Here is a 24469-nt window from a genome sequence, read left to right as displayed (position 1 = left end):
TTCGGAGGAGGCAGTTGGTAACTGAAATTACATAACAAAATCACGCAGCAACAAGAAATACCTTTGTTTTAATGATGTTCACCTCAAATTCTGTATCATGTCACTGACTCTCTCTCCCCTAGTTCTCGATAGTATAAAACGCGCTGCTCTTCTTTGAACTTCCTCAATGTACTTCGTTAATCATGTCTGGTAAGGATTCCACACCGCGCAGCAGTGCTCCAAAAGAGGACTGACAAATGTATGTATGGCAGTCTCTTTAGTAGATCTGTTGCATCTTCTGAGCATTCTGCCAACAAATCGCAGCCTTTGGTTCGCCTTCCCCACAACATTTTGTGCGTTTTCTTTCCAATCTAAGTTGTTCGTATAGCTATCTTGGGAATCGCCAGAAATCACTTTTGTTTTACTCGATGACTTTCCATCAATTACTACGAACTGTGACCTCTCTGACAGGATACCACGAATCCCGTCGCGTAACTGAGACAATATTCCATAAGGATGCAATTTGATTACAAGCCACTTTTGAGGTACAGTTATTCGTAATTGTAATTCCTAGGCATGTATTGGAATTTACGGCCTTTATATTTGATTGATTTATCGTATGGCCGAAGTTTAACGGATTCGTTTTAGGGCTCATGTGAATGGCCTCACACTTTTCATTCTTCTAAAAACCTAGAAGTACGAAATAATATGAAATTCCTTGTCGATAGCACTTTACACTTCGTGTGAATAAAGATTTGGTTGTGTTTCACAAGAACTTTGTTTTCTATAACAATATATGTTCCAAAATCCTGCTGCACATCGACGTTAATGATATGGGTCTGCAATTTAGTGGTTTACTCCTATTGCCTATCTTGAATAATAGTGTGATCTGTGCAACTTTCCAGTCTTTGGGTACGGATCTTTCGATGAGCGAGCGCTTGTATATGATTGTTAAATATTGAGCGATTACAGCAGCGTACACTGAAATGGTATACAGTCTGGGTCCAGGCTCCTTGCAGCTAACGAAGTGATTGCTTTTCCTGACATCATTTGCAGTAGTGACTGCGCTAATTGACGGTACCTCGTACGGAAAGGAAGAGTAACTGATGCTTCTGAGGACTCGGCCGCGAGCATTTCCGACGACTTCTTGGGCACTTATTCGTGCTGACATTCAGACAGTCAAGGGTGCTGTCGATTGTTGCACTGGAATGCGAAATACCTGCATTGTGCGTTTCCGCAAAGTGATTTTTACGCCAAAATGGCGATCGTCCTACTAGTTGTATCATATGTGCAGCGCAGAGGGTGGCAGTTTCTGTGGTGTAGCGGTTATCACGTCTGCCTAACACGCAGAAGGTCCCCGGTTCGATTCCGGGCGGAAACACTTTTTCGTCGCACTCAAGACACTTGCAACAATCTCTACTATAACCATTTAAATCAATTTCAAACGTCCCACCATCAGGGTGCAGACTTGCTTTTATTAAGTGATTTAAGTCGCTTCACTACTCCGAGGATATCAGCTTGTAAGTTACTGATGTTCGCAGCTGCTCTTGATTCGAATTCTGGAGTATTTACTTCGTCGTCTTTGATGAAGGAATTTCGGAATGCTGTGTTTAGTAACTATGCTTTAGCAGCACTGTCATCGATAGTAGAGAAGGTATTGATAGCCGCTAGCATACTTTACATACGACCAGAATCTCTTTGGATTTTCTGCCAGTTTCGAGACAAAGTTTCGTTGTGGAAATTATTATAAGCATCTCGCATTGAAGTCCGCGCTAAATTTCGAGCTTCTGTAAAAGATCGCCACCGAGCGACGTGGTGCCGTGGTGAGCAAACTGGACTCGCATTCGGGAGGATGACGTTTCAAACGCGCGTCAGGCCATCATGATTTCCGTGGAGTTACGGTGTTCATTCTCGCTACGACAACCCTGCGTCCACTAAACCCTGTATCCGTTTTGATACTCTTTGCTAGCTTAGGATTATTTGTTGCCAAGAGGTCAAGTGTGTTTCCACAACCGTTTACTATTCAAGTGGGCTCATGAACTAATTTCTCGAAATAATTTTCAAAAAATGTGTTTAGTATAATTTCGGATGATGTTTTATGCGCACCTCCGGATTTAAATAAATGTTTTCGCCAACATATCGACGGTATATTGAAGTGACCACCTACTATAATTGTATGAGACGGATATGTGTGTGAAATTAGACTCAAGTTTTCTTTGAACCTTTCGGCAATTTTATCCTCTGAGTTGGGAAGTCAGTAAAAGGATCCAGTCGTTATTTTATTCCAGTTGCCAAGAATGACCACTACCTGTACTAACTCTTAGGAACTATCTACTTCAATTTCACTACAAGATAAACTACTTCCAATAGAAATAAATATGTCACCGCCAACTATATTTAGCTTATCCTTTCTGAACACCCTTAGGCCCTCGCAAAAATTTTGGATGAACTTATCTCCGGCTTTAGCCAACTTTCTGTGCCTATAACGATTTGGGCATCATTTGCTTTCCATTGGCGCTTGGAGTTCTGGTACTCTCCCATCACAGCTACGACAATTTACAGCTGTTATACAGATGGTTCCCATATCTACGTTCTTCCAGTATTAGATCTGCACCCTTTGAGACTGAAGCCCTTTTTGTGTTTCCCCGAGACCCTCTAAGCTGAAAAACCGCCCAATCCACGCCACAAACCTCTGCTGCACGTGTAGCCGCCTCCTGCGTGTAGTGGGCTCCTGATCTATTTAGCGGAATCCGAAGCCCCGCCACCCTATATCGCAGGTCGAGGAATCTGCAGCGTGCACGGTCGCAGAACCGTCTGAGCCTCTGTTTCAGACCCACCTCTCGGCTCTGTACCAAAGATCCGCAATCGGTCCTGTCGACTATGGAGCAAATGGTAAACCCTACTTTCATCTCACAAGCAAGACTGGCAGCCTTTACCACTTCTGATAGCCGTTTGAAACCCGAAAGAATCTCTTCCAATCCAAAGCGACACACATCATTGGCACCCACGTTCCTAAGGGGCCCCATAACACGGCTAACTTTGAAGCTCCCACCTACCAATAATCCCCACCTCTGTGACTACCTGTATATACAGGGCTATTACAAATGATTGAAGCGATTTCATAAATTCACTGTAGCTCCATTCATTGACATATGGTCACGACACACTACAGATACGTAGAAAAACTCATAAAGTTTTGTTCGGCTGAAGCCGCACTTCAGGTTTCTGCTGCCAGAGCGCTCGAGAGCGCAGTGAGACAAAATGGCGACAGGAGCCGAGAAATCGTATGTCGTGCTTGAAATGCACTCACATCAGTCAGTCATAACAGTGCAACGACACTTCAGGACGAAGTTCAACAAAGATCCACCAACTGCTAACTCCATTCGGCGATGGTATGCGCAGTTTAAAGCTTCTGGATGCCTCTGTAAGCGGAAATCAACGGGTCGGCCTGCAGTGAGCGAAGAAACGGTTGAACGCGTGCGGGCAAGTTTCACGCGTAGCCCGCGGAAGTCGACGAATAAAGCAAGCAGGGAGCTAAACGTACCACAGCCGACGGTTTAGAAAATCCTACGGAAAAGGCTAAAGCAGAAGCCTTACCGTTTACAATTGCTACAAGCCCTGACACCCGATGACAAAGTCAAACGCTTTGAATTTTCGGCGCGGTTGCAACAGCTCATGGAAGAGGATGCGTTCAGTGCGAAACTTGTTTTCAGTGATGAAGCAACATGTTTTCTTAATGGTGAAGTGAACAGACACTATGTGCGAATCTGGGCGGTAGAGAATCCTCACGCATTCTTGCAGCAAATTCGCAATTCACCAAAAGTTAACGTGTTTTGTGCAATCCACGGTTTAAAGTTTACGGCCCCTTTTTCTTCTGCGAAAAAAACGTTACAGGACACGTGTATCTGGACATGCCGGAAAATTGGCTCATGCCACAACTGGAGACCGACAGCGCCGACTTCATCTTTCAACAGGATGGTGCTCCACCGCACTTCCATCATGATGTTCGGCATTTCTTAAACAGGAGATTGGAAAACCGATGGATCAGTCGTGGTGGAGATCATGATCAGCAATTCATGTCATGGCCTCCACGCTCTCCCAACTTAACCCCATGCGATTTCTTTCTGTGGGTTTATGTGAAAGATTCAGTGTTTAAACCTTCTCTACCAAGAAACGTGCCAGAACTGCGAGCTCGCATCAACGATGTTTTCAAACTCATTGAGGGGGACATGCTGCGCCGAGTGTGGGAGGAACTTGATTATCGGCTTGATGTCTGCCGAATCACTAAAGGGGCACATATCGAACAGTTGTGAATGCCTAAAAAAACTTTTTGAGTTTTTGTATGTGTGTGCAAAGCATTGTGAAAATATCTCAAATAATAAAGTTATTGTAGAGCTGTGAAATCGCTTCAATCATTTGTAATAACCCTGTATTCACTTCCTCCGAAACAGGACAAGCGACTGAATCTGGCTGAGGGACAGTGTCAGCCACAGATAGCAAATGGAACCTGTTTGTCAGACTAAGCAGGGAGGCCTTATGTTCGGCCACCCAGGAAATCTTTTGCAACCTGCCACGCAACAAGGCGGCTTTCCACTCAACCACAGGTGATGAGTCCATCTTAGTGCGAGCAGTAACTGGGCTGGCCACCAGTGCAGACCGGTAGGTTGACTCGTGGGTCGTTCTGGACTTCTGCTGGATCCCCATGGCTGGCCCACGACAGTGATGCTCATCTACTGCAGCCTCAAGCTGTGTAACCGAAGCCATGACAACCTGGAACTGAGAGCGAAGTGTCACCAACTCGGCTCGCGTCCGCACACAGTAATATTAGTCCCTATCTATACCAAAGACCATGGAGAACTACACTACTCAGACAAACAAAGGATTACTGACACACTCTACGGACCTCTACTCTAGACACTGACGGTAATGCAAGAAGTGTGTCTAATAAATTAGACTAGCTCTCTGAAATTCAAAAACTAAACTACCAAGGCACACAGGTGAGACTAATTAATTCGCTTCTGTTTAGGAACTTGTAATATGTCACAAAATCGGTTTAATTTCCGACACAAACGTAAACGTGAGAGCAGAGTCTATTAAATATTAAATTAACATGCATAAATTCAAAAACTACGCTACCAAAGCACAACGATGAAAATATACAATTCGCTTCTGGTTAGGAGCTACTCCCCTGTTGCTGCTTGTGTCTCGGCCGGCTGCTGCTACCTGACTGACTGACTAACGCCAATGCCAGGCATGTTGAATACCGACTCGGGAGGCACAGATTATGCACGATTAACAGAAGATATCGAAATTTCTTTTTTCAACAGGACAAGGCACCACTACGCTGATACCTCAGTGTAAGAGCGTTTCTTAACAATGAGCTACCTCAACAACCCATCTGCCCTACCAAGCCAGCGGATCTCGTACTGTACCACTAGTGTGCAAGGTCGTCTGATCTCACCGTGTGTGGGGCGAGGGGATGGTTTACGAAATTCTCCACTTTTGTGCCTCCTTTTCCAGCAGCTTTGGGTGAACCGTGTCGCCGCCTAGCAATAGCTGCGAATTCAACAATTACAGACATGCTGTCAAAAGTGTGGGTTGGGACTATCATCTGTTCAAGTTTGTATGCCAACTAGCTCCGCAGATGACGAAGAGATTGAAGAAATGTATGATTCGAGATAAGAAATTATTCAGATAGTTAAGGGAGACGAAAATTTAATAGTCATGGACGACTGGAATTCGATTGTAGAAAAAGGAAGAGAAGGAAAAGTACTAGGTGAGTATGAACTTGAGGTAAGAAATAAAAGAGGAAGCCGCCGGGTAGAATTTTTCACAGAGCATAACTTAATCATAGATAACAATCGGTTTAAGAATCATGAAACAAGGTTGTATAAGTGGAAGAGACCTGGAGAGATTATATAATGGTAAGAAAGAGATTTAGAAACTAGCTTTCAAATTGTAAGACATTTCGAGGAGCAAATGTGGACTCTGAACACAATTTATTGTTTATAAACTGTACATTAAAACTGAAGAAACCGGAAAAAGCTGGGAATTCAAGGCGATGGGACCTGGATAAACTGAAAGAACCAGAGGTTGTAGAGAGTTTCAGAGAGAGCATTAGGAAACGATTGACAAGAACGAGAGTACAGTAGAAGATAAATGGGTAGCTTTGAGAGATGAAATAGTGAAGGCAGCAGAGGATCAAGTAGATAAAAAGACGAGAGCTAGTACAAATTAGTGACAGAAGACACACTGAGTTTAATTAATGAATGGAGAAAATACAAAAATGCAGTAAATGAAGCAGGCGAAAAGGAATACAAACGTCTCAAAAATTAGATCGACAGGAAGTGCAAAATGGCTAAGCAAGAATGGCTAGAGGACAAATGTAAGGATGGAGAAGCATATATCACTACGGGTAAGGTAGATACTGCCTACAGAAAAATTAATGACACCATTAGGGAAAAGAGAACCACCTGTATGAATATCAAGAGCTCAGATGGGAAACCATTCCTAAGCAAAGAAGGAAAAGCAGAAAAGCGGAAGGAGTACATAGAGGGGCTATACAATGGCGACGTACTTGAGGGCTGTATTATGGTTCAAATGGTTCTAATGGCTCTGAGCACTATGGGACTTACCATCTATGGTCATCAGTCCCCTAGAACTACTTAAACCTAACTAACCTAAGGACATCACACAACACCCAGTCATCACGAGGCAGAGAAAATCCCTGACCCCGCCAGGAATCGAACTCGGGAACCCGGGCGTGGGAAGCGAGAACGCTACCGCACGACCACGAGCTGCGGACTGTATTATGGAAAATGAAGAGGACTAGATGAAGATGAAATGTGTGATATGAAAGTGCGTGAAGAACTTGACAGAGCACTGAAAGACCTAAGTCGAAACAAGGTTCTGGGAATAGACAACATTCCATTAGAATTACTGATAACCTTGGGAGAGCCAGCCATAACAACACTCTTCCACCTGGTGAGCAACATGTATGAGACAGGTGTAATACCTTCAGACTTCAAGAAGAATATACACTCCTGGAAATGGAAAAAAGAACACATTGACACCGGTGCGTCAGACCCACCATACTTGCTCTGGACACTGCGAGAGGGCTGTACAAGCAATGATCACACGCACGGCACAGCGGACACACCAGGAACTGCGGTGTTGGCCGTCGAATGGCGCTAGCTGCGCAGCATTTGTGCACCGCCGCCGTCAGTGTCAGCCAGTTTGCCGTGGCATACGGAGCTCCATCGCAGTCTTTAACACTGGTAGCATGCCGCGACAGCGTGGACGTGAACCGTATGTGCAGTTGACGGACTTTGAGCAAGGGCGTATAGTGGGCATGCGGGAGGCCGGGTGGACGTACCGCCGAATTGCTCAACACGTGGGGCGTGAGGTCTCCACAGTACATCGATGTCGTCGCCAGTGGTCGGCGGAAGGTGCACGTGCCCGTCGACCTGGGACCGGACCGCAGCGACGCACGGATGCACGCCAAGACCGTAGGATCCTACGCAGTGCCGTAGGGGACCGTACCGCCACTTCCCAGCAAATTAGGGACACTGTTGCTCCTGGGGTGTCGGCGAGGACCATTCGCAACCGTCTCCATGAAGCTGGGCTACGGTCCCGCACACCGTTAGGCCGTCTTCCGCTCACGCCCCAACATCGTGCAGCCCGCCTCCAGTGGTGTCGCGACAGGCGTGAATGGAGGGACGAATGGAGACGTGTCGTCTTCAGCGATGAGAGTCGCTTCTGCCTTGGTGCCAATGATGGTCGTATGCGTGTTTGGCGCCGTGCAGGTGAGCGCCACAATCAGGACTGCATACGACCGAGGCATACAGAGCCAACACCTGGCATCATGGTGTGGGGAGCGATCTCCTACACTGGCCACACACCACTGGTGATCGTCGAGGGGACACTGAATAGTGCACGGTACATCCAAACCGTCATCGAACCCATCGTTCTACCATTCCTAGACCGGCAAGGGAACTTGCTGTTCCAACAGGACAATGCACGTCCGCATGTATCCCGTGCCACCCAACGTGCTCTAGAAGGTGTAATTCAACTACCCTGGCCAGCAAGATCTCCGGATCTGTCCCCCATTGAGCATGTTTGGGACTGGATGAAGCGTCGTCTCACGCGGTCTGCACGTCCAGCACGAACGCTGGTCCAACTGAGGCGCCAGGTGGAAATGGCATGGCAAGCCGTTCCACAGGACTACATCCAGCATCTCTACGATCGTCTCCATGGGAGAGTAGCAGACTGCATTGCTGCGAAAGGTGGATATACACTGTACTAGTGCTGACATTGTGCATGCTCTGTTGCCTGTGTCTATGTGCCTGTGGTTCTGTCAGTGTGATCATGTGATGTATCTGACCCCAGGAATGTGTCAATAAAGTTTCCCCTTCCTGGGACAATGAATTCACGGTGTTCTTATTTCAATTTCCAGGAGTGTAATTAATTCCAATCCCAAAGAAAGCCGGTGTTGACAGATGTGAAAATTACCGAACTATCTGTTTAATATGTCATGGTTGCAAAATACTAACAAGAATTCTTTACAAACGAATGGAAAAACTGGTAGAAGCAGACCTCGAGGAAGATCAGTTTGGATTCCGTAGAAATGTTGGAACACGCGAGGCAATACAGACCTTACGACGTAGCTTAGAAGATAGGTTGAGGAAAGGCAGACCTACTTTTCTAGCATTTGTACACTTAGAAAAAGGTTTTGACAATGTTGAATGGAATACACTCTTTCAAATTCTGAAAGTGGCAGGTGTAAAATACAGGGAGCGAAAGGCTATTTACAATTTGTACAGAAACCAGATGGCAGTTATAAGAGTTGAGCGGCATTAAAAGGAAGCAGTGGTTGAGAAGAGAGTGAGACAGGGTTGAAGCCTGTCCCCGATGTAATTCAATCTGTATACTGAACTAGCAATAAAGGTAACAAAAGAAAACTTTGGAGTAGGAATTAAAATCCATGGAGAAGAAATAAATACTTTGAGGTTTGTCGAAGACATTGTAATTCTGTCAGAGACAGCAAAGGACCTGGAAGAGTAGCTGAACGGAATGGATAGTGCCTTGAAAGGAGGATATAAGATGAACATCAACAAAATCAAAAGGAGGATAATGGAATCTAATCGAATTAAGTCAGGTGATGCTGGGGGAATTAGATTAGGAAATGAGACACTTAAAGTAGTAAAGGAGTTTTGCTATTTGGGGGCAAAATAACTGATGATGGTCGAAGTAGAGAGGCTATAAAATGTAGACTGTCTATGGCAAGGAAAGCGTTTCGGAAGAAGACACATTTGTTAACACTGAGTATAGATTTTAGTGTCAGGAAGTTTTTTCTGAAAGTAGTATGGAAGTTAAACATGGACGATAAAGAGTGTAGACAAGAAGAGAATAGAGGATGCTGAAGATCAAATGGGTAGATCACGTAACTAATGGTAAGGTACTGTATGTAATTGGGGAGAAGAGGAATTTGTGGTACAACTTGACTATAAGGAGGGATCAGTTGGTAGGACACGTTGCGAGGCAACGAGGCATCACCAATGTATTATTGGAGGGAGGCGTAGAGGGTAAAAATCATTTAGGGAGACGAACAAAACTGAACGTACTCAGACATTTTTCTCTTTACTTATTCTGATCATCACTAAACTGATACACAATATTTTTAGCGCAACGCAATCTGACTTTCAATAATCCCTACAAAAGTATGGCCCTGACTAACAATAACCTATACCTTTCATGAATCACTTACCTCACCAAAGTCTTCGTTACTCGAACTACCGCAATACACCCGAGCGCCAATACTACCAGCTAAATAAAAGATTCTAACTGCTGAAGGCACTAACTACTGATCGGCATAGTTGGAAAATGAAAGATTTTGATTGAGAACAAACAATGTATTTACCTTAATAGTGTTCAAAAGTTATAATATATATATCAGTTCATGACATCCAGTCTTACAAATTTACTCTCTCTGATGGACACACGTCCAGATCATCCGCTCTCAAAATTCTGCCATCTCTCTCCCCACATCAACCACTGCTGGCGGCTCACCTACAACTGCACAATGCTACGCGCTGTTCACATCCAACTGCCCAACACTACAATAGCGAATATTTCAACAATGCCAACCAGCCACAGACTGCACACAGCACAGCCAGCGATTTTCATACAGAGCGCTAGGTGGGGTTACCAATATAAAAACATAAACAGACGTCATGAACACTGAGATGCGTGAAAAACTGCCGTATCAAGCATGAGGTTTAAAGTTAGTACCTGTTTGCTACTAACCCTATTCACAAAGTATATCACTGACAGTATCTTCTTATTCCGATGAAAATGCCTCACAGACATATCACTGTACGACATACAGTTCAAGAGATGACGTTATAAACGCTGAGATACGTGAAAAGTGGTGCACTATGCTTGAAGTTAAATACAACAATTATTCTTTACTGCTAAGACACTCCTACAGTTGAGACAACTTAAGGAAATAGCTGACAACTAGTAGCACTTTTGGCAGCATTCAACTGCGAAGCGCAAACGGCTGTAGGCGTAAACGATAGCCCTCTATAGAGCTATGAGAGGCGTTGCCATAGAGACGTTCACAAAATCGCTTTGTACACACGCGAAGCAGCTGCGCCCAGGAGCCGGTCGGAGTGGCCGTGCGGTTCTAGGCGCTACAGTCTGGAGCCGAGCGACCGCTACGGTCGCAGGTTCGAATCCTGCCTCGGGCATGGATGTGTGTGATGTCCTTAGGTTAGGTAGGTTTAATTAGTTCTAAGTTCTAGGCGACTGCTGACCTCCGAAGTTAAGTCGCATAGTGCTCAGAGCCATTTGAACCATTTTTTTGCGCCGAGGATACAGAAACTGTCCGCGACCATATTTCTTAATCTCGATACTGTACTTGCACATTTGTAGTTTATGAATATTTCTTTGTACCACTGTTTCATATCTTCCGAGGTGTTCTCACGATTACATATAAATGAAATTTTTTTCGGTACTTCAGTACAAAAACGTTTTTTTTTTTTTTTTGTTAGATTTCGCGTGTAACAGAAAATTGATAAAAGGAGTACCAGGGCAATGCCGGGTTTGTGAGCTAGTTATTAAATACTTTAAGTGAACATTGACTGAAATGAACTTTAGAGTGACAAACAGCAGGTTAAAAAGGGTATTTCCATCGTCAATATTTCCAAAACGAGATGTGCAGTGCGTGTGGGCGTGTGTGTAAGTGTGTTTCACAGATACGCTGAAAACTCAGTGCTCGCAAATTAAAAATGTTGTTTTCGTTTGCGGTCTGTCCCGAGCAAGCGTCTTCTTCTCTGCATACATACTGCGACCTGCTTCCAATTGAACTTGTTTATTGCAGTCAACCTTTGGTCGCCAGTTACGTTTCGCAATCCATGATGAGAACAGAAATCCTTCCGTACAGTTCGCAGTATATTCATGTGCGTTTGAGGCGATGGCGATTACGTTGTTTAAGTGAATGCCACAGACATTGATGGGCACGGTAATTAAGCTTCATTGGTTCAAATGGCTCTGAGTACTATGGGACTTAACATTTGAGGACATCAGTCCCCTAGAACTGGGAACTACTTACACCTAACTAACCAAAGGACATCACACACATCCGTGCCCGAGGCAGGATTCGAACCTGTGACAGTATCAGTCGCGCGGTTGCGGACTGAAACGCCTAGAACCGCTCCCCCACCGCTGCCGGCTAAGCTTTATTATCATTATTCTTGTTCAGAGATCTCTGAAAGTGCTGTGCAATTGTCAGCTCATAGAGAGTTTAGAAGTCCATAGAATGAAGTTTTCACTTTGCTGTGGAGTGTTGCAGATACGAAACTCCCTAGCAAATTGAAATGGCTAGGAAGTTTTAGAAGTTACTTCCCTGCCATATGAGCGAGCGGGTAAGTTCCACTGAGAAACACAAATATATTGTAAAGAGATAACATCACAATATATAAGGCTCTGCTATAATTTCATAACACGTTATCAAAGCAAGGTCGATCGCGGCACATAAAAACGAACTCTTTCAACTTAATCAAAAATTTACATCATGTGAATCGCATTTTTTTTTAATGCGTATTGATGACTGTAATACAATGTGGCTTATTTCTTCGATTTTGTTGATATAAAACAGTTTTTCCGAAATTGTATTTTAGGAAGCCTGCAAGAACTCCACGTTTAATTTTAAAACTAGTTTAATTCATCACCCCACATTTTGCTACCGTGAACAGACGATCGATAGCAACTAACAGCTATAGTAGGGAAGTAGGTTTTATGGGAGACTAATTCATGTAGCCCCTGTGTGCCACATACGAGCAAACAAAACTATTCCACAAAATTCACATTCAATTAAATGACTGTTTCAAAAAGTAACATTTTCTGTAGCAGTTACTGAAGGACAAAGGTTGGGGTGTTGTTGTTGTTGTTTTGTTTTTTGGGAGAGGAGATTAGACAGCGAGGTCATTGGTCTCATCGGATTAGGGAAGGATGGGGGAGGAAGTCGGCTTTGCCCTTTGAAAGGAACCATCCTGGCATTTGCCTGCAGTGATTTAGGGAAATCACGGAAAATCTAAATCAGGATAGACGGACATGGGATTGAACCGTCGTCCTCCCGAATGCGAGTCCGGTGTGCTAGCCGCTGCGCCACCTCGGTCGGTTGACAAAGGTCATGATTTGCACATACCATTGCAATCCAAACGTATCGACCGAATTAATATTACTAACATATAAGCTACAATATTATATACTCCATAATTTCAATATAATTCACATACACCAAGTCTAACATTAGTTTTAGAATCAAAACAAAACTTCCTTTAAGAGAAGACATTTTCTACCTAAATTCTTAGCCTCTTTTAAATTTCATAGAAGTTAACTTAGTTTATGTAGCTAAAATAGCAGACAGGATTGACGTTATACACTGAAGCGCCAAAAAAGCTGGTACAGGCACGCGTATTCAAATACAGAGATACGCAAACAGACAGAATACGGCGCTTCAGTACGCAACGCTTGTGTAAGACAAGTGTCTAGCGCAGTTGTTATATCGTTTAAAGCTGCTACAATGGCAGGTTATCAAGATTTAAATAAGTTTTGACGTGGTGTTATAGTCGGTGCACGAGCGATGGGACACAGCATCTCCGAGGTAGCACTGAATTGGGGATTTTCCCGTACGACCATTTCACGGCAGTACCGTGGACATCAGGAATCCGGTAATAAATTATCAAATCTCCGACCTCACTGAGGCATTAAAAAGATACTGCAAGAACAGGACCAACGACGACTGAAGAGAATCAGAAGTGCAACCCTTCCGCAAATTGCTGCAGATTTCAGTGCTGAGCCATCAACAAGTGTCAGCGTGCGAACCATTCAACGAAACATCATCGATATGGGCTTTCGGAGCCGAAGGCCCACTCATGTACCCTTGATGGCTGCACAACACAAAGCTTTACGCCACGCCTGGACCCTGCAAGACTGACATTGGACTGTTGATGACTAGAAACATGTTGCCTGGTCGGACGAGTCTCGTTTCAAATTGTACCGAGCGGATGGACGTGCACGGGTATGGAGACAACTTCATGAATCCATGGACACTGAATGTCAGCAGGGGATTGTTCAAGCTTGTAGGAGCTCTGTAATGGTGTGGGGCGAGTGCAGTTTTATTGATATGGGACCCCTGATACGTCTAGATACGACTCTGACAGGTGAGACGTACGTAAGCATCCGTCTGATCACCTGTATCCATTTATGTACATTGTGCATTCCGACGGACGAGGGCAATTCCAGCAGGGCAATGCCACGCCTCACACGCCCAGAATTGCTACAGAGTGGCTCCAGGAACACTCTTCTGGTGGGTTTAAACGCTTCCGCTGGCCACCAGACTTCCCGGACATAAACGTTATTGAGCATATCTGGGATGCCTTGCAACGTTTTCTTCAGAAGAGACCTCCACCCCCTCGTACTCTTATGGATTTATGGACAGCCTTGCAGGATTCATGCTGTCAGTTCCCTCCAGGACTACTTTAGACATTAGTCGAGTCCATGCTAAGTCATGTTGTTGCAATTCTACGTGCTTGCGGGGGCCGTATATGATATTAGGAGGTGTACCAGTTTCTTTGGCTCTTCAGTATAATACTGTACATTCAAACAAAACTTAATATGCAACACAAAACTCTTGTAAGTTCATAGTAATATAAATGAAAGTACAAGGTGGACCAGAACTCCACCGCCAGACTTCGGAGATTGTTAAGGGAAATTTTCTGAGTATTTCGCAATAATGGACGCCTGGTTTCCGGTGTAATCATGATTTTTTTTAACTCCAGTTACCTTTGTTTCCGTAAAAATAGCTTCACAAGATTCCACATTTCGAATCAAGAATATCTACCGACATGAGTAATTTAGAAGTAGATACCTTAGGTGCAGCAATGGCAAGTCATCCGGTTCAAAATGGTTCAAATGGCTCTGAGCACTATGCGACTTAACTTCTGAGGTCATCAGTCGCCTAGAACTTTGAACTAATTAAACCTAACTAACCTAAGGACATCACACACATCCATGCCCGAGGCAGGATTCGAACCTGCAACCGTAGCGGGCGCTCGGCTCCAGACTGGAGCGCCTAGAGCCGCATGGCCACTTCGGCCGGCAAGTCATCCGGTTCAGACTCTATATCAATTAATTTCTTTTCGTAATATGCTGAGTCCGCAGCTCGTGGACTAGTGGCTAGCGTTCTGCCTCTGGATCACGGGATCCGCGGTTCGATTCCCGGCCGATTGAGGATTTTCTCTGCCTGGGAATTGGGTGTTTGCGTTGTCCTCATCATTTCCTCATCGTTTGTGACAATGGCTAGAGTGGACTGTGTAAAAAGGGCGCTGATGACCGCGCAGTTGGGCGCCCCATAAACCTAACATCATCATCGGAGTATGATGATATCAGAGCACCACATTTAGAAGTGATAAACAACAGCTCGCTCGCTAAAACTTCCGTACCTGAGAAGTCGAAAACTGTTCAGATCACACCAAATCACAAGTAAGGAAACCGAAGTAATGTGCTGAACTATAGACCCATATCACTGACATCGATTTGCAGTAGAATTTTGGAACACACACTGTGTTCCAACATCATACAACACGTCGAAGAAAACAGTAGATTGACATGTAACCAGTGGGGACTTAGAAAATATCATTCTCGTGAAAGACATCTGGATCTTTATTCAAACTGAAATCGATCCCCTATTTCCAGACTTCGAGAAGGCTTTTGGCAACGTTCTTCACAATCTAATCAAACCCCGTGCCTATGCAGTATCGTCGCATTTGTGTGACTAAATTCAGATCTTCCTGTTATGAAGGTCACAGTTCGAAGTAATTGGAAAGTGATCGAGTCAAACAGAAGTGATATTGGGCGTTCCCCAAAGAAGTGTTATAGGCCCTCTCCTCTGCTGTTGCTAATCTATGTCAACTATGTAGAAGACAGTCTCAGCAGCCTCTCATATTGTTTCCGGATTTTGATGACGTTCACCGTCTACTAAAGTCATCAGAGGATGACAACCAGTTGTAAAATGTTTTAGAAGAGGAACCTGTATGGTATGACAAATGGCAGTTGACAATAAACAAAGAAAAGTGTGAGATCCTACCTATGATAACTAAAAAGAATTCGTTAAATTTCGGATAGACGGTAAATACACAAATTGAAAAGTTGTCTGTTCAACTAAACGCCTAAGGATTACAAATTTAACGGTTGTCGATTCACTTAAATACCTAGCGACTACAATTATGAACAACCTAAATTGGAACCATCACACAGAAAATGTTGCGGGGAAGACAAACCAATGACTGCGTTTTATTGGTAGAACACTAGGAAACTCCCAGAAATCTACTAGACTGCCTAAACTAAACTTGCATGCCATTCTGGAGTATTTCTGCGTCATATGCGATCCTTACCAGATAGGATGGACGGAGGACATCGGAAAAATTAAGAGCAGAGCAGCTCGTATTTTACTTTCTCGAAATAGTAAAGACTGTGTCACGGATATGACACGTAAGTTGCGGTGGAAATCATTAAGACAAAGGCAAGATCTTTTCATGGAACTTAAATCATCAGTTTTCACCTCTGAATGCGAAAATATTTTGTTGACTCCAGCCTACATAGCACGAAATGACCATGGTAATAAACTAAGAGAGATCAGAGCTTACACAGTAAGATTTAGGGCTTTCGTTTTCCCTACGTGATATTCAAGAGTGGAGCGGTAGATAAAACTGGCCTGAAAGTGGTTCGATGAACTCCGTGCCAAGCATTTAAGTGCGAACAACAAATAGTCATGTAGACGTAGATTTCATATAAACACCCGTCACCAAATGATAAGCTTCCCATAATGTGCACAACAAAGTAGCAGCACAGAGAATTGTTTTCCAGGGGGGGGGGGGGGGGGGGCAAGTAAAAGTATAATTATACTTGAACACGCAGTTTTAAATGTCTAAGAATTCTGAGTTGCGAAAATTTGCCTGCTATAGCGTTTTTGGAGTGGACTGTAGGTAGTGGGGAGTGAGGTCTGCTGAATCTCAGTGCTTCACAATTTCTGGCACGTTGTGTCAGAACCTGTTGTGGAAACTGCACAGTATTTCAGGTAGACAGCTGCTCGTCGTTTTACCGTGCAACTGTGGTGAGCTGGAGAACAACAATTTGAGTGTTTCTGCGATTAATTTATATTTTTACATAACAACGACTACATTATATTGTTAGAATTTCTGGTTCATTTTCTATAACTAATTTTTTCGTATCAAAGGTTGAATGTTGTAGAGGTTTAAGTTTTCTTATGTCCTTGTTAGAAATTTCATTTCTCACTGTGGGAATTCAGGTTTGCAAGCAGCTGTTCTTCTTAGTGGCTTAACATGTTTCATTATCTTTGTGCCATTAACAATGGGTAATTTTTTCATTTCTGCAAAATGCAAAAGGTTTTTCAAGTAATATTTATTGATATTTGTTTTTATAATTACCTTATTTGCTAGAACGTAAAGTTTTGAAGGACCTTTTTAACTTTTGTATTGCTTAGCATCTACAACGAAATGATGTTTCTGTGAGCTTGGTTGTCGATTTAGCAGACCACTGTGTCTATAAACATAATTTTATTGATTGAAAATATTTCTCATCAATAAGAACAGTTGTTAACATAAAAGACGAGCCTGAATTTCCATAGTTGATTCTGCAAACATGATTGCTGTTAGAGTTTCAAAACCAATCGATGTGTTTTTCTCAGGTTTGTCAATGATTTGTCTTATCCAGCAACATAATTCATTTCTAATGTATGTAACATCTGTTATACTAAATGACTATCCTGTAACCCGATACCACTTGAAGGTTGCCTATCTAGTGGCTACCAGGGGCAACAAAAATTGGATTTTCAATATTTCCAGAAGTTAATGACCTTCTTCTTCTTCTTCTTCTTCTTGGTGTCATACGCTTGTAGTGCGTCGGCTGCTCACAGGCGGCGTTCCCTTGCTTCTTGAACCAGCTCTTCAAAGTTGTTGATGCCAGTCCATGTCTTGATATTCTGTGACCATGATTGCTTCCTTCTACCTGGTGGGCGCTTTCCTTCAATTCTGCCTTCTGGAATTAATTGCGGAAGTTCATATTTCTTTCCTATCATAATGTACCCCAGATACGATGTCTTTCTTCTTTTAATCGTCCCCATTAGTTCTCTATCCGCCCCGGCTCTACGCAGCACTTCAGCATTGCTCATTTTCTCAATCCATGGTATTTTTAGCTATCGGCGCAAGAACCACGTTTCTGTCGCTTCTAAACCCTTTACAGCAGCTGCTTTGGTTGGCCAAGTTTCCGCTCCACAGAATAGGACAGGGATAACATAGCACTGTACCACCCTTATTCTCAGATGGAGCGGCATGTCTGTGTATATCAGCACATTTCGTAGGTTTGGGAACGTTTCTTTGGCAATCACACAGCGAATCTCAATTTTGCCATCACAATCAAGTTTCGTGATTATCACAGATCCTAGATACTTAAATTTGGTTACTTTCTCGATTTTACTACCCTTAATGACCAGGGACTCGCTTTGACCAGGGGTTCTTTCAATTGACATCCATTTAGTTTTCTTGGCATTTATTCTGACACCAAAATGCTGACCAGCTTTATCTATTTCTGTAAGTATTTTCTGCAGCTCGGCTACGGATTGCGCAAACAAATCTGTGTCGTCGGCATACCCTAAGTTCCAGATCTTCACTCCATTTACTTTTATGCCAAATAATTCTGAGTACTGACCGGATCGAAAAATCTTGTCCACGTACATATTGATCAGTAACGGGTATAATATACAGCCCTGGCGGACTTCTTTCAGTATTTGCACAGATTCTGTTTTTAAATTTTTGTTAATTCTTTCCTCTGCTCTCTGATTCCAGCATAACTGCTGAATGATTCTTATGTCCTTACCATCCAGTCTATTTCTCGTAAGACTGTGATAAGGGGGTCATACTTAACGGTGTGAAATGCTTTCTCATAGTCGATAAAGCATGTATGGATATCCTACTGATAGTCATAGCATCATTGCATAAGTATCTTCATGCCAAATAACGCTTCTCGGTTTCCCACTCCCTTCATAAAACCAAACAGGGTTTCTAAAAAATGGTTCAAATGGCTCTGAGCTCTATGCGACTTAACATCTGAGGTCATCAGTCCCCTAGAACTTAGAACTACTTAAACGTAACTAACCTAAGGACATCACACACATCCATGCCTGAGGCAGGATTCGAATCTGCGACCGTAGCGGTCGCGCGCTTCCAGACTGTAGCGTCTAGAACCGCTCGGCCAAAACAGGGTTTCTCCACAATGCTCCTCATATTGATGATAAATTCGGTTACGTATAATTCTTAGAAAAGTTTTCAGAGCATGACTCATCAACAAAAGCAATCGCAATGCTGAGCACGGTTTTGCATTTGCTTTCTTCGGTAATGGGACGAAGGTTGATTTCAGCCATTTATCCGGGATCTGGCCTGACTGTAAATTTCATTAAATAGGGCTGTCATCGACTTTGGGTCTATGCATTTTAAAATTTCAGTGGGTAAGTTGTCTCCACCAGGCGCTTTTCTGTTCTTTGTTACTTTCAGCGCATATTCTACCTCTGATTGTAAGATACGTGGACCAGATTCTTCTTCATCTTGATTTACTGTCATGTCACTTTTATCGCGAAACAGAGGCGATTTATAATTCTCCCAGGGTTTTGCCATTTTTTCCGATTCGAGAACAATCCGATTGTGCTCAGCTCTTAAAGCAATTAGATTCTGCTTCTTAAAGTTTCCAGCTATAACCTTGATCTTCTTATGAAAACTATACGAGTCATGTAACTTCAGCATTTCTTGCGCTTCGGTGTATTGTTCCTTAGTTCACTTTGCTTTTGCTTCTCAAACCATCTTCTTTATTTCTTTATGTGTCTGTTGGTATTCCCGTTTTTTATGGTGCACCTTCAGTATTCTACGTTCTTCCATTTTCAGTTGAATATCTTCTGTCATCAAGGGCTTAGACTTCTGTTTTTTACACGTACCAATATTGGCTGTAGCAACTTGGATGGCTGCACTGCGTACCTTTACCCAGGATTCATTAGTACTTCTTTCTTGGGTCTAGTCTATGGGTGGCATGTAATTTGCCATTTCTTTCACCACCTCCGCTCTCAATTTTAAGTTCTTCAATTTTTCAGTATCAAATCTTACACCCATGCTGTTTTTCGGCTTTGAACGTTGAAATTTAATCTTTATGGTACCAATAACAGGACTGTTGTCTGATCCAATATCTGCACCTGAATATGCTGCTGCATGGGTCATGCTGTTTCGAAATCGCTTATTGATCAGTAAATAATCAATCTGATTTCTAACTATTCTCCCTTCTGCGTCTTGGGACGACTTCCAGGAGTACAGTCTTCTGGCATGTAGCTTGTAAAAAGTGTTTTTAATTGTGAATTCTTCAGTCCTACAGAAAGCGATGAGGGCAATACCTCTTTTATTGGTTTCACTTAGACCAAATCCTCCTGCGACTCCATCAGTTCTTGCATTTCCAACTTTTGCATTGAGATTTCCCATTATCAAGTTCATGTTTTCCTTCTTCAAGATTCGCGTTATATAATGGAGATCATTGTAGAAGCTCTCCATTTCTTCATCGCTCTTGTCTGGTGTTGGGGCATATACCTGAACTACATTCACATTCTGCTTCAGGACTCTAATGTGTCAGATATTGCAGCTGTGCTAATTTCACTGTTCATGAATTTTTTCCCATCTGTGATCGCCACTCCATTTTTCCCACTTGTAGGAGGTCCTGAATAGAACATTCTTTTATCTTCTTGACTGACACATCCACTATCGAGCCATCTATGTTCACTGATATTGAGTATATCTATCTTTAAGCGTGTCATTTCCTTGAAGAGATTCTGCCTCTTTCCTCCTTCTAATAGACTTCATGGGTTCCAAGTAGCACATGAGAAGGTATGCTTTGTTTTTATTTTTGTATTCTGTGTTTGACATGCTGGACCAGGCTCCCCAGAATCCTCCACCCTAGTTGCACCACTGATGGTGAAGGATTTCCCTTACGGGTTACCTCCTGGGGCAGTTTTCCATTTTTGTTTTTCCGTCATGTGTTAAAGATGCGGTAGAACAGGTTTACTGGTGTGTGTCCTGGGGAAGGAAAGAGCACTGTGATTTCCCGTTGCCTTCAGTGCTTAGGTTGGAAACTGAAAGACACCCTCAAGCCTCGATACCTAATACCATCGAAGTCGAAGAAAACAAGAACTGCCCATGGGAGGCCACAAGAAAGCGACAGAAAGGGACCTGACACAAGTTAGTGGAAGCAATGTTAGACTTAGCTCGGGGCCCCATGGATGCTACACGCGTACATCTAGATGAAGTCCCATGGTGGAAGTTAATGACCGAATTTAAAAATTTAAAACCTTCTCATGATCTGCTTACTAAGAGGTATAACCTTGTGTTAAAAGTTTCACGCAATAAGACTACTATTGCTACTATTGTAGTAAGAAACCGTGTGCTTGTCTTGTAGCTGCGTAACTAATGATGTGCAAATACCCGAACTTCATCCATCCAGTACTTGAGAATGAGAGCACTTAGCTATTTCCAACAAACTTAAAGCATAATTTCAAACGTCTTCAAAAAATTTTTCTCGTTTGCATGCTTAACGTAAAATATTTAGCACATTAACTCAGTTGTAAAGTAATAGACGTTTGAAGCAGTTGTATATACAAGAGTTCCATACTTATTTAGTGTAAGTTTTAAATTAAGCGCATTATTGCGACCTCTATGTTTCTGTTGCACAAGGAGCGTTCAATAAGTAAAGCAACAAATTTTTTCCTGTAAGCGTTTAGGTTTTATTCAGGATTCCCCACTCTGTTGGCAAAACCCTATTTTTCAATACAATCGCCGTTCAATGCGACGGACTTACGCCACGTTATTGGGATTGCCTTTGTCTGTATATCCATATGGTACCACTCTACTGGTCGACGTTGGAGCCAACGACTTGCTCCGTCACTAACCTCCCTATCGTCAACGGTACTGATTCAAGTGGAGTGCATCCTACATTGCGCCAGACAGATAGAAGTCGAAAGGTGAGAGATCCGGGCTGTAGGGTAGATGAGGCAGAACAGTCCAGTGAAGTTTTGTGAGCTCTTCTTGGGTGTGCTGTATTGTGTGAGGCCTTGCGTTGTCATGGAGAAGGGGCTTATGAAAGGTGGCTACACTGAGCCACAGCGCCAGAGATTGCGCCAAAGAGTATTATTCAGCTGCCTCCACTGGCAGTGCTTATCGAGAAGTCGTGGTGGAGAGTGCTTGCTGAGACGTGGCAGTAGCGAGCCGTTGTTGAGAAGTTGCGGTAGTGAGTGCTTGTTCAGAACTTGTAGTATTGTTTTGATGGGCTAGACACCAGATGTTCTTGGATTGGGGATGCTGTAATGATCAGAGTGTGCTTTTTGCCAGTATATATGAAGGTAATAAATTCTTTTATTTTTTTATTTCAAATGTGCTAAATAACAATGCCTCTTGGTCATAGGTTCAGTCAACAAAGCATCTGGCTTGTGTTCATGTATTAGAGTGTAATTCTGGTTTCTATGTGCAATTATAGTATTTCTGTTTTTTTTTAATTAATTCAGTGTAAATGGTATTTAAAATATCTTGTCTTTTTGAGGAAGAACCGTGCCAGATGTGTACGTTGAATCACACTGCCACACGCAGAACAGTTACACTTGTGTTTTGTTGTTTCCTAGGTTTTATAGTTGCTGGGGACTTAATTAATTAATTGTGTTAACGGAAATTTTCTTTCATTCTTTGTTGTTATTCTATGCAGTCAGATTGCAGAGTAATACTAGTCAGGGCCAACCGGTTACGAGACAGCGTAACCGAACAGACAGCTACTAAAAATTTAAAAGTATTTGCATTCTAAATAATTAAGCCCCCATGCACGTGGCGACCGCTGCTTCGGATCGTCCCTTGGAATTCTTCTGATTGTAATAATAGCAGACAGTAGTATTGTTGTAGTAATTTGTAGTTTAGTAATTGTAGTCTATATTGCATGTGTAGATTTGGTAATTGTCATTCTTCTAATGGTATTTTTTGCCGAATTTAATTTTTGTTGTCTTGTATACGGGTTTGACAATTTTGTGCAATTATGAAGATTTCAATTGTTCGTTAATCGTGTTTGAGGGAAGCATTTCGTGTGAATGATACTGTTGGTGATAAAGTGTCATTGCGTGTAATTTTCATATAGTGACGAGTTTTGTATGTTTTGTAAATGATTACGCGATCGATGAAAAAGGCAAAAATGATGAATAGTGAGAATGACGAAATTGTTAACATGGCGAACTCGCCAACACATGAGAATAGTATGATGAATAATGAAGTTGAAAACAATTTAATAAGTCGGGAAAATATTCCGGAACCAATTCAAAATTTTTCACAATCGAAAAATTTTCAGAATACGAGATTAACGACAGAAGATTCTGGGATAGTGTCGAACACAGATAGCTTTACTGCTATGACGAAGGAAGTTAGTTTTACGGGAAATGTTAGGAGCGAAAAGAATTTTGAACCAGTTAACATGGAGCAGTTGATGGGTGCTATATTAAATTTGGGATCACGGATGGGAACAATGGAATCACAGTTAAGATCTGAATTAAAAACAGTGGGATCACAAATAGAAACAATTAAAACAGAAATAGGAACAATTAAAACCAAGATGAAAGCAATGGCAACACGGTTAGGCTCACAAATAGGAACAATTAAAACCGAGATGGAAACAATGGAAACACAGTTAGGCTCATGAATAGGGACATGTTTCAAAAACATGAAAGATGAATCAAAGAAAGAAATTAGAGAAGAAGTACAACCGATTTTGAATTCTCACAATAATAGATTAATTTCAATAGAAATCAGACAAAAGGAACGGGATAGAGAACAGGAAGAAAGAGATCGCGCGATAGTACAATAATTTTCAGAGTTAAATTTACAACGTGCACACGATAAGGAAGAAATACTTGAAAGAGGAATCCGTACCAAATGACAGAATAAATAACCTAACACAACAGTATGAACAGTTAACTACTAAATGTGTCAATACTGAAACCCGAGTCGCGACACTTACGGAAGACGTAAATAAACAGAAAGAACAAATAGGTGACTTATCGGAAAGAGTGGAGGAGATTTCAGATAAATTGACAAATCTTAGTTTAAATGGGGACAGAGATTCGGATGATACAACTCCATTACCATTTGCAGAAACCGAAGAGTACCAGAACATTAATAAACATGTTGAAAATCAAGGAAAATTTAATGAACGCGTTACAAGGGAATTTGAGGCATTACAAAAGCAAGTCAAACAAATTGAAGGCGAGATCGTAGGAAAAGACAGCAGAAGAAATTTAGAATCACAGACAGCAGAGGGGTTTGAAGAAAGTAATTTATTTCATTTACGTGAAGCAACAAGAGAGCGCCAGGCGAACTTGACAATAATCGACATCGGGACTGGGACAGATGCGGTAGGTCTTTGTCGCCACGAGGCGAAAACTTTGATTATAAACACTTCTTAACTGTTCGGAAATTTAAAATCTTTCGCAATTCTAAGAATGACATACATCCATGTTCATGGTTAGATCAATTTATGTACGCACTTCCACCAAATTGGCCACTAAGTCACAAACTGGAATTTATGTGTGGCTATTAAAGTCCTCAGGGGATTCGCTACACTAAGTGAATATGTGCCGTAGCGTGCACAGGGCCCCTAGCTGTAGTGGTGCTATTTCCCTTTTAGTTTTCTGCACCGCTGCCTACTCTTCTACTATTCTTTGTATCTATCAAAGCTACTATTCGACTATCAATCTATCTAGAGAGTCGGTAAAGAATGACCGGATATGACTATTTTGCCCAAAAGTGATTTCGGAAATTACCATTTGGACTTACTGTATCCTCTGCAGCATTCA

At 42.5% G+C, this 24469-nt stretch overlaps 1 non-coding gene across 1 annotated transcript; it reads left to right on the top strand.

Annotated features, from left to right (window-relative positions):
- Positions 1-1287: 1287 nt before the first annotated feature.
- Trnav-aac lies at positions 1288-1360 on the top strand. Its single transcript has one exon. It is a non-coding gene; the product is annotated as a tRNA-Val (tRNA).
- Positions 1361-24469: the final 23109 nt, after the last annotated feature.

The sequence above is a fragment of the Schistocerca americana genome, chromosome 1 (assembly GCF_021461395.2).
Source record: "Schistocerca americana isolate TAMUIC-IGC-003095 chromosome 1, iqSchAmer2.1, whole genome shotgun sequence".
NCBI classification, from domain to species: domain Eukaryota; kingdom Metazoa; phylum Arthropoda; class Insecta; order Orthoptera; family Acrididae; genus Schistocerca; species Schistocerca americana.
This window is presented reverse-complemented; position numbering and strand designations above follow the sequence as displayed.